Source organism: Eleutherodactylus coqui, chromosome 8 (genome assembly GCF_035609145.1).
Source record: "Eleutherodactylus coqui strain aEleCoq1 chromosome 8, aEleCoq1.hap1, whole genome shotgun sequence".
NCBI lineage: Eukaryota > Metazoa > Chordata > Amphibia > Anura > Eleutherodactylidae > Eleutherodactylus > Eleutherodactylus coqui.
The window spans coordinates 150,492,590-150,503,350 of NC_089844.1; the positions used below are offsets into that span (position 1 = coordinate 150,492,590).

The 10,761-nt window shown below is 44.7% G+C and overlaps 1 long non-coding RNA gene across 1 annotated transcript; it reads left to right on the plus strand.

Moving 5' to 3' along the window:
• Positions 1–944: 944 nt before the first annotated feature.
• On the plus strand, positions 945–7,302 carry LOC136577005 (uncharacterized). The gene is made up of 3 exons (XR_010786432.1): positions 945–1,059; positions 5,580–5,601; positions 7,284–7,302. It is a non-coding gene; the product is annotated as an uncharacterized lncRNA (long non-coding RNA).
• Positions 7,303–10,761: the final 3,459 nt, after the last annotated feature.

The following is a 10,761-nucleotide window of genomic DNA, read 5'->3' on the forward strand; positions in this document are numbered from 1 at the left end:
GGGCCGGAAGTGTAATAGAAAGCATCACTTCTAATGGGAGCAAAGCCACCTAATACACTTTCAGCCCCGACTACCGATGCGGACGTCTGACCCCTCTGCACTGACAGCGAGCTGAAGATTGCCAGAGATCCCAAACGGCGGACCCCCAACAATCAACTACCGATGATCTATCCTGAGGGTAGGTCATCAATGATAAAAGCTCAGCATATCCCTTTAAAGTGTCATACAGTCAGCCCCCAACGGGATGCACTGGGGTCGGAGCACAAACCACCGCCAACCAACTACTGATAACTTGTCCTGAGGGTCGGCCATCAGTAAGAGCTTGGCAGAATAGGATGACTTGAGTAATTGGAATTACTAGGGATTTTTCTTTTTATCGGGGACATATTCTCTGCTTGCTGTCAGTGAATGCAGACATTATTATTTATAGCCAGAGGCTGAAAACCTGTACACACCTGAGGTGAGGGTTTGTTACAGTTGTATCCAGTGCAGACAGTCCTCTGTGTAACACATCAGCAGCACAAATCTCTCCTCTCCTGATAGTTTGTTACAATGTATCAGTGTAAGGTAGCCTGTATTATTCTGGAGTCCACAGAGGTTTGTCTACACTGGATACAATTGTAACAACCCCTCAGCTGTAAGAAGTATTAGTTCTGTTTGGTTTTCTAAATGTAAGCAAAAATGTTCCAAATCCCTGACAGCAAGCAGAGATCTTTAAAACAGTGATGAACAAAGTATATTAGAAAGCTGCGGTACTTACATTGTACAGAGATTAAAAGAACACGGCAGGCAGAACGGATATATTACATAACACCTGGCGCAGGATTTGGGCGGAGCCTGACACTGGCACGGAGTCTCTCTCTTTGGTCTTCCTTCCCTGGAACATCCCTTCAAGATTGCGTAAAGACATAGGTAGTGACGCAGGAAGGGGAGGGGACAGTAATCCAGCACTAACATTATACTGCGGCTGGTACCAAGCACATGGTCAATACCGCCATTGACTAATTCATTGCTCATCAAAGCTTCCTGAAAGCCGATCGGACCGCAACAACCAGTCAGGTAGGTTAATTGATCTACGGCGGTATAATATATAACCCCACCCGCTTCCGTAGACACACAAGTAATACCTAGATATCAGACGCGAGCGCGAGCTGTACGAGTCACTGCAGACATGGAAAGTTATATCATCGTCCAGCCTTTATAGGGTTAAAACTGAGGCTCAAACAACAAATAAAAGAGTTGAATGGCGGTAAATTGTCAGGGTGCAAAAAAGCCGCCATCTTTGGAAGCAGCTCGCACCCCATAATGATATGCACAGCTCATTCACTATGCCTACAGGTGCCGTATGCTTACGCCGCTAATGATGTGGGTGTATACAGTATATATATGATACCTATACCGTATAGAGAGGTGTGATGGGAGGGGCATGGGAGACAATAGATTTCGGGGAGTGCAGTAGTCACATCTCAGGGTGTCTACCGATATATTGTAGTATAATTGGGAGGTCTCAGTGATCGGCATATACCAGCGGCGGCTCTATATATCGCTGAGAGGTCCCCCTTATCCATTGTGGCATGTCAGCTGGTCTACTGCCACGATGCTCAGTCCCACCCGCAGGTGCAGTGACCCCTGCTGGAGGAAAGAGTTACCCCTCTCTGCTTGCCCAATGCTACTGCTGTGGAGAGGGAAGAAACAGAAGAATTCATGTAGCGGGGAGTCAGCTCACGGTGACGATGTACTCTGAATCCTATCCGCTATGCTACACGTAAAAGTAGTAATGGTGGATGATGGAGGTTGTAATTCATGACGCCAGCCTGCTGCAGGCCGGACTGAAGGAAGCTCGGTAGTTTTACTCCCACCCGGTGATGCTACAAAGTTTATAGATAATAGGGGTCACGGTCCCTGCTACTGGAGGGCGGTGTAGTATGTTACAGAGCGCAGATGTTTCCTAAGGAGAAGGAGCTCCAGGAGTCGGAGTAAGGGCTCCCACACACTTGCGTTTTTTGTTAACGCGAGTCAAGGGGCCTTTTTTAATGTTAAAAACGCAACGCACCAAAAACGGAAGTTGCGTTGCGTTTGTAACATTGGAAAGGCCCATTGACAATTGCGTAAATAAAAAATGAAGCGTTAAAAAAACGCAAGTGTGTGGGAGCCCTTTAAGGGTTCCTCTCCACTGGCGATAGCGATATCGCTGCGAGAAAATTGCAATGTTAAAATCGCATCGCAACGCTGCACAACCGTTGGCGTTGCGATGTGAGAATCTGTTTTGCCATTACACTGTATGGGCGACAGAAAAATGCAAAACGCTGAAACAATCCTCCTGCTGCGATATTAATCCTCGCATCGCAGCTTCCCCTTAACCATCACTAGTGGAAAGGTTGTCATAGAACAACATGTGTGGGACTTTCCTGCGAGAGCTCGCACCCCCGCATCGCACTGGAAACGTGCGATTACCTCGCCAGTGGAAAGGAGCCCCAAGAGTGAAACAGGAAAACTCACTTTTATTGCAGTTCCAGGCAAACAAGGCAACGTCCAATGCAATCCAGTTTTTGTACATCCGAATCCAGAGTTTGGTGACTGGAGATTCCGCTTGCGGCAGGCATCATATCAGGCTACGCCTGCCGACCGTTATTGCAGTTCCAGGCAAACAAGGTCCTATGCCCCACCCTCTGATGATGGGTCCGGCAGCGGCCACCTAGGATTGGAAGGGAATTTTAAGATGCGCCACAACAGTGCAGTTGGCACAGCTAGATGAAGATGCCAACAGCAGTGTGTCCTGCTTGGCCCCAAAAGAGGCCATAGGAATGAGAGAGGGGGCAAAGGAGAGGCTGCAGGGTGACATGGTGACAGCTATGGGAGGAAAGGGAAATCTCCTGACCAAACAGATCCATCTAATGATGGAACCAAGGAGCACCGAAGAGCCCCCATTGACTATAATGGAGTCCGTTCAGTTTCTCTCAGTTGATCGTCATTTTACCAACCGAAAGGTCCATGCAGGACTTTCTCTTCAGTATTTTGTGCCAAATCTGCGATGGAGCTTATAGTTAGTGAGCAATGTTATGTGTATGGATATATGAAGCCTGATGTAAAGTGTACTAAAACAGAAGACAGGGCACTGCGGGTTAAAATACCTATGTGCCAGTAAGAGATGGGAGACGGTAATGTACGTGAGATGATGTTCGCACCTACGGTCCGGTGAGTCCACAGTGACGGAGAGCTCCAATATGTAGTGACGTATTCTGGCACCTACGGTGCGTGAGGCTGTGAGGTAGCGATGCCGCAGACCTTAGATAATTAGTACGGGGCACCACATTAGAGTATGGAGTATTACTACTGAGATGTGAGTCACTGGATAGTACGAAGGGCCTTGTCACCCCGAGGGAGGAGAAAGATGTACTTCTGCACCTCCGGTGTATTTAACCCGCATGCTGCAGAATACTGCGACGGAGATATGTTAGGACTGTGATGCCCGGTTAGTTATGCAACATTTAATTATTCATGCCCTCCTATGGAGTAAAAGCCCCAATTAACCCTTCTATTAAGTGAAGTTATAATTTTATATAAAAAAATGTGTGGCCTCTGACTGTCATCGCCGCGCCACCCTGAACCTGTGCCGCCCCACCACCCATGACCAGTTATAGAACATGAATACGGACCCCTATAATAAATAACTCACAGAAAAAGAAGCCAGATAGAAGATATATTCTACAGGGAAGGCTCAATCGCCATGTACGCTAATAGCATGATTGCAATATAGAGGAGCAAAAGTGTTCATGAACAAACCTAATCTGCACAGTATGAACTGATACCAGGATGACAGCCATAGCTAAGTGCGCCACACCACACAGGAGTACAACCCACACTGACAAAGCAGCGGATTGCCCTGTATTAACAAAGTGTGCCACACCAGCATGCCATCCATGCAATATAGAGAAGCATGCCATTTTGCTCCTCTATATTGCAATCTGGCTTGCTGCATGCTATTAGGCCACATGGTGGTTGAGCCTTCCTTGTAGCATAATATATCTTGTATCTGACTTCTTTTTCTGTTAGTTGTCTTTGTACATTTTTTTCCACCTCTGTGATTTTCCTATAATAAATAAGGTTGAGTTCTCTGAAGAAGGACCTCAAGGTCAGTTATATCACGGAGGACTCGGAGGTAATTTAGGACATGAGTGATTACGGGGAATCAAGTGGAATTGTGTGTTATATGTAATGTAGAGGGGCAGAAACGCTTTTCTCCTTAGGGGGAGCACCTATATGGTGAGTGAGGAGACTCAAAAGGCCATTTATCCTCCTATGGGTAATATGTAAATAAGGGAGATGGAATAATACCTCCACAGTGCCATCCATTGGAAAGCAGCATGCCTTCAAGCCAAAGTTAGACTCTTTATACAAGCCTTGTAACAATGACTGGAAATTAAAATCAGAGCCAGAGTCCATGCACAGCTGTTTCAGGGTATTTGCCCAGTGTACATACACCAATGTGCATACACTGAATGTCCCCTTTATTGTAGACCCAAGTCTAGTAAAGCGTTGGTGTCCTCTGGACTTCAGAACTGCAACAATTCTAAGTGGTGTAGATTTCACTTAATGATGAAACCGTTCTGCAGGAAAATTGGCCCCTGTGGACAGGAATCTTCTTTTATATTAGACTAGGGACCTGACATGTTCTGATTAGCAGACAGGAAGGGGTCATCGGTTCATGCTGCTTGTGGGAAAATTCTGACCTCCCATCAGCACGGGGCAACAGAAATCTGGATCCATCTGACCAGGAGATGTTGTTCTGCTGCTCAGTGATACAAGTTTTGCACTTTAGTTACCTTTCTGTTTCTCTTAGACACAATGGAGCTAGAACTGGTCATCATCTGCTGTTATAGGCCATCCCTGATAAGGAACGGAGACATGTTAGTTGTAGCACCACCATTGTATTCGGCTGCTGTGGACTGCGCAGCGCCTGTTGACCAGAGCAATTCTTGACATCCTCCTCTGACCCCTTTCGGTGATGAGTTATTTCCGTCCAGCGGGTACTTTTTTGCTGAATGTTTTTACTCAGTCACATTATTCTCTGAAAACTCTCCACAACGTTACATGAGAAAACCCCTCGCGGTTGGCAGTGTAATCCCAGCCCCGGTTAGTCTAGTATCAATGACCCGGCTTCGTTGGAAATGACTCAGATCGCTAGATTTTCCCATCTAATGTGGATTCCCACTGAAACTGATCCACGGAAACTTATCACGGGATTTTATGCTGCATCCGGGGTCACGGGGAGAATCTCCATACAGGGAAGCACCAATCATGAGATGGTCTGAGCTCTAATAAAGGGTCCATTCAGTGTAGGTTACTGCACTATAACATTTACCGGTGTTAATCTGCACACCTCCACCAGCAGTGCACCTATATTACCTCATATACTACCATATAGCTGGTACACCTATATAATCCATTATACACTATCCCCATGTAGCCAGTAGAGCCCTACAGAATCTCACACATCACCATATAGCAGAGGTAATTTGGGGGCTTCTTCTCCATTACTCAGATCTCATTTCTTCATACAAGTTTCTTTTTCCCTCCAGGTCACCATAATGGCGTGTTCATGTAAGTATCTACACAGACGAGGACACTACTAGGACCCTCTGAAACTTTTTGAAATTCATGGCACCATGTTTTTGCAAAAAAAATAGAATGATCCAGATGACTGATCTGTGAACTATGAAAAAGGATATTTGGGCTTTTTATCCTGATTCAAACAAGATGCGTTATAAATATGGCAGCGCCATTTTCAACTGCTATATCCACAATACAAAGGAAAATGCGGTGACAATTTTTATATATATGGGGAACAAAGGCCCAATATCATTATCAGACGTGGGCCGCCCTGCTGGTGTTTGCCTGGAGTCATCGCCTCTTACCCCCTTCTCCTCATGTGCTCTCTTGTCTGTTTGGTAACAAACACCCCCGACCCCTGGAGGTAACGGGCCCTTGTATACAATCATATATGTATATAATGACTGATGGGTCTGCCCAGATCAGCTCTAAGGGAGCTTTTACACAGGAATGATCACTAGTGAATGGAGGTGGAGCAGCCGGGGATCGTGAACAACCTCTCATTCGTCGTTCATTCGGTGCGTGCATTACACTGAATGATAATCACTGAATCACAGGAATCTGAACGATACTCATTCCAGGTAAAAGCACCTTAAATGTAGTTCTAAGGCCCCGTTTACACGGGAAAAATCAGCATCAGAAATCCTTGCGATTACCGTGGATTTCTATAATGAATTTCCATCTGAAGGCACCGTGGATCTGCATGTAGGTTTTCCATATTTCTTTGTGTTCACACTTGTTCTCCTCCTCTGGAACAGAGCAGATAAGTGTGGTGGCTCAGTGGTTAGCACCGCTGGGGTCTTAGGTTCATATCTGACCAAGGGCAACATCTCAATGGAGTTTTTCAAGTTTATGCAGTTGTTATCCTTAATGGGATTTGAACCAGCGCTGAGAGGCAACAGCTCTAACAAGTGATCAACATTTCAAGAAGAAGCAACATAGTTTGATTTGTACAATTATTTTCTGGCGATTTTTGCCAAAATTGGATCGGGATGACTTAATCTAATTTTGCAAAAAGCAGCCGGATCTTACAGCCTGGCTGATCACGACGAACAACACTACCTGTAACCCATCCATGACCGGACACTAAATCCATCCAGAAAGTGGACAAATACTTTAAAGATCACAGTATTAAAAAACAAAAAAAATCAAAAGTGTATCCCATTATTTTTACTCTTTTTGTACTTTTATCTATAATAGCTAAAAAAAAAATATATATTTTAAAGAGGTCCTGTCATGTCCTTATGTCAATGGTGCTGCCTCCATGGCTTTGCAGCTGCAGCCCTGCTGACTCCAATGATGCCTTTCTTTTCATTTATACTCCCATTCCCCTCTACAGGCTCATTATCATTCAAATATGTCACCTATTGACAGTGAGCAGTAGGGACCGCCCACTTGACACATTCACAGCATCAGGAGTCAATTCTAAGAAGAACCTATGTAGCGGAAAGGAGGGAGCATAAATAAAAGAAAAACATTGCAGCAAGGTCACGGATGTGAAGCTATGGGGCAGCCCTACTGTCATGAGTACATCACAGGTCCTCTCTCACATGAGGAGACAAGTAAAGCTATTGATGTCTTTAAAAAAATCAAAAAACAATCTAAAAGTAATCTCATGTACGTCTTCATCTCTAAAGTGTCCCCCGCTGACAGTAATCTCTGCTTCTGTGTAGGTCTCCGGATTCTGACGTGTTGTTTCCAAATGTCACGTGGTAAGTGTCTCCTCTCTAGGGCCAGGTATATATTTATATAGGGCTGTCAGAGCATTAGAACCATATAGTAGCATAGCTAAAAGCTCCTGGACCACAACTGAAAATTTGTAAGAGGGCCACCATCTATCATGGGCCATTTATAATACTGGAGGCAGAAGGGCCTTTAGGCCCTATCAGGCACCAGGGCCCGGTAGGAACTTCTGCATCCAATATAGCTACATTTGTGTCCCTGAGTTAGCTGGACATCATTCCCAATGAAATCTATGGTATCTATGGGACAATAATGTCCAGGCAATTCCACTTTTGTGGCTTTTGCTTCTTCTGGATCAACACAGTACAACAATTGTTATTATTGCTGATCTATAGTCCTGGGAGGTGTAATGGATTCCTAGTTCTGTCTAGTGACCCACTTTATTTATGTTTTTCTTAGAAGGGAATGAAGAACGTGGATCTGAAGAGACCCCTCAGTGCGAGACCGCCCAAGAAGGACAGGATCTCTTAAGGAATAACCAGACAGGTAGTTACTGGGCAAAAATTCCCTTTCTCAGAGGATTAGTGCGAGTCTGTACTGTACTGGATTCTAAGCTTGTGGAATGTTCTAGTATGTGGTGTCAGTTTTTGGGATTCCAGGTGTGATCTCACTTAAAGCGAATCTGTCACCAATAAACAGCACCATAAAGTAAGTTATGGTGCAATTTGGGGAGTTAACGGTGAGCCGGTGGATGTATTTTCTATACGTTCCCACTCCTCGGTTCCCGTAGTGTCCCCCACCTAATGCCACATCTGGTCTGAAAATCTGACCGCTGCGCCCGCTCTCACATAGATTTCTATGATGATGAGAAGGACAAACTTTCAAATTTGAAAGTTCTCTCAGAAAGTAAATGTAACATCAACTGATCTTCCCTGTTCTATGGAAGGACTAGAAGAGTCCTGTCTAACTGTAAGCAGAGCGATGGTGAGGGAACACTCGTGGCCCTTCTACATGAGCTGATTCTCGTTAGAGCAAGCGAGTAACGTCACCGCCAACTCATTCACAATCTAGTGTTTGCTCGTGCAGCCTGTTTAGACAGGCAGATCATTGTTGAGAATCATTCACTTCTCGTTTTGTGCTTCCCATTCTATGTATAACACTGATCATGGTGTTTAATCATAACCAGAAGTGAGTGAGCCACCAATGAATTTTATGCTGGCTGAAACTGAACGACAAACAAAAAATGCATGATGGCTCGCGGTTAGGCGTAACCATTATAGCGCGCCTTTGGTTGATACAACAGTTTTTCAACGATCAGTACATATAAATGGGCCTTTAGCTAACGTGAATGAATTGAAGTCTGCAGGTCTAGATGAATTATCTCCTAGGGTACTGAATGAAGCAGCAGAGATAATTGCTGAACCACTCGCCATAATATTTGAAGATGTATAGAATCATAAAATGGTAGAGCTCCAGGGTCATCGGGTCCAACCCCCCGCTCAGTGCAGGATCACTAAACCATCCCAGACAGATGTCTGTCCAGCCTCTGTCTGAAGACTTCCAGATACCCACTTGTTTCTAAATTTGCCAGCTTAGAAATGACATACAAGTATATATATGTTCCTGACTGTGCCATCCCACCAGTGGCCCACGATGAATATGGCCTGCGTCTGACTATACCGGTTCAGAAATGACCCATAACTGTGCTCTGTTCCTGACTATGCCAGCTCACGAGCAACCCATGACTGTGGTATGATCTAGACCAGGGGTGTCAAACTCATTTTCACAGAGGGCCACATCAGCCTTATGGCTGCCTTCAAAGTGCCGATTCTAATTGTAAGACTGTATAGTAATAGTGAACCCCATAGTGGTCCGAGTGGTAATAGGGTCCCCTATAGTGGCCACAGTAGTTATAAGGTCCCCATAGTGACCCCAGGGGTAATAGGGTCACCCATAGTGTCCCCAGTAGTAAGTAACCTCCATAGTGACCCAATAATAGTGATCCCCATAATGGCCCCAGTAGTCATCGTGCTCCTACAATGGTCCCAGTAGTCATAGTGACCCCCATAATGGCCTCTGTAGTCATAGTGCTACCATAGTGGCCCCATTAGTAATAGCAACCCCCATAATGGACCCAGAAGTCCTAGTTGTCTCATAGTTGTCCAAGTAGTAATAGTAAACTCCATATTGGCCCCAGTAGTAATAGGGTCCCCCATAGTGGCCCCAGTATTAATAGTAACCCCCCATAGTGGCCTCTTTAGTAAGTGTCCCTCATATTGGTGGCCTTAGTAGGAATAGTGCCCCCATGGCAGATCCAGTACAAACTGTGTCCCCTATAATGGCCGCAGTAGTAAAAAGTGACCCCCCCCCACACACACACACAAAAATCGATAGATAGAAAAATAGATAGAAATATATATTATACACAGACGCACATTATATTATATATATATATATATATATATATATATATACACACACACACACACACACACACACACACATACATAAATATACACACTATTGTACACATGTGTGTGTGTATATAATAGTATGTGTTTGCATATTATATATATATATATATATATATATATATATATATATATATATATACACACACACCATAATATACATATATACACACACTTTTTATATTATATGTACATATACACAGACACTTTTGCATTTTTATACACAAGGCAAACAAATATGTTTATATACCAGATAGAACAATCTGTCTACTTACCTGCATCCAATGTGGTCCCAATGGCAGGTATACTGGCTGCTACCCTCCAGCATACTTGGGCCCCTGATGTCTCCCCCCCGATCTGCTGCCATGAACACAGGGAGGGCTGGTGAGAGGAGGTTAGTGCTGAGCGACTCTCCTCCTGCAGCTGCTCCTCGCACCAGAGATGATGTCTTCTGCAGACTTCTTCCCTCCTCTGTGGCCGTTGTCAGTGCGCTATCAGCATTCCTCTATTTTTGTCTGCTCTACTAGACAGAACAAGACGATTGAAGATCCCTTACTGACAACAGCACTAAGGGTAAGGGAACTTGCTGCACAGCCGGCGGGCCACATGAAATGTGGTGGTGGGCCAGATTCGGCCCGCGGGCCTTGTGTTTGACATGTGTGATCTAGACTATGCCAGCACACCAGTTACCCATAAACATGGCTTGTTCCTTACTATGCAAGCTCAACAATGATCTGCGACCAGTGAAGCATGAATGTAGTCTGTTTCTGACTATACCAGCCTACCAGCGATCCATGGTGAGGCTTGTATCTAAATATGCCAGCTGACAAATGAAAAAAAAGTTTTGGTACGGTGTTAGCCAGTAGAGCAAAATGTGATTGTTCCCAGCAAGAGAAACCAAGTAATCTTGTAGATATGATATCTTTTAATGGCAACCAAAAATACATGATGTTATTGTAAGCTTTCAGACCGACTTAGGATCCTTCCTCAGGTATAA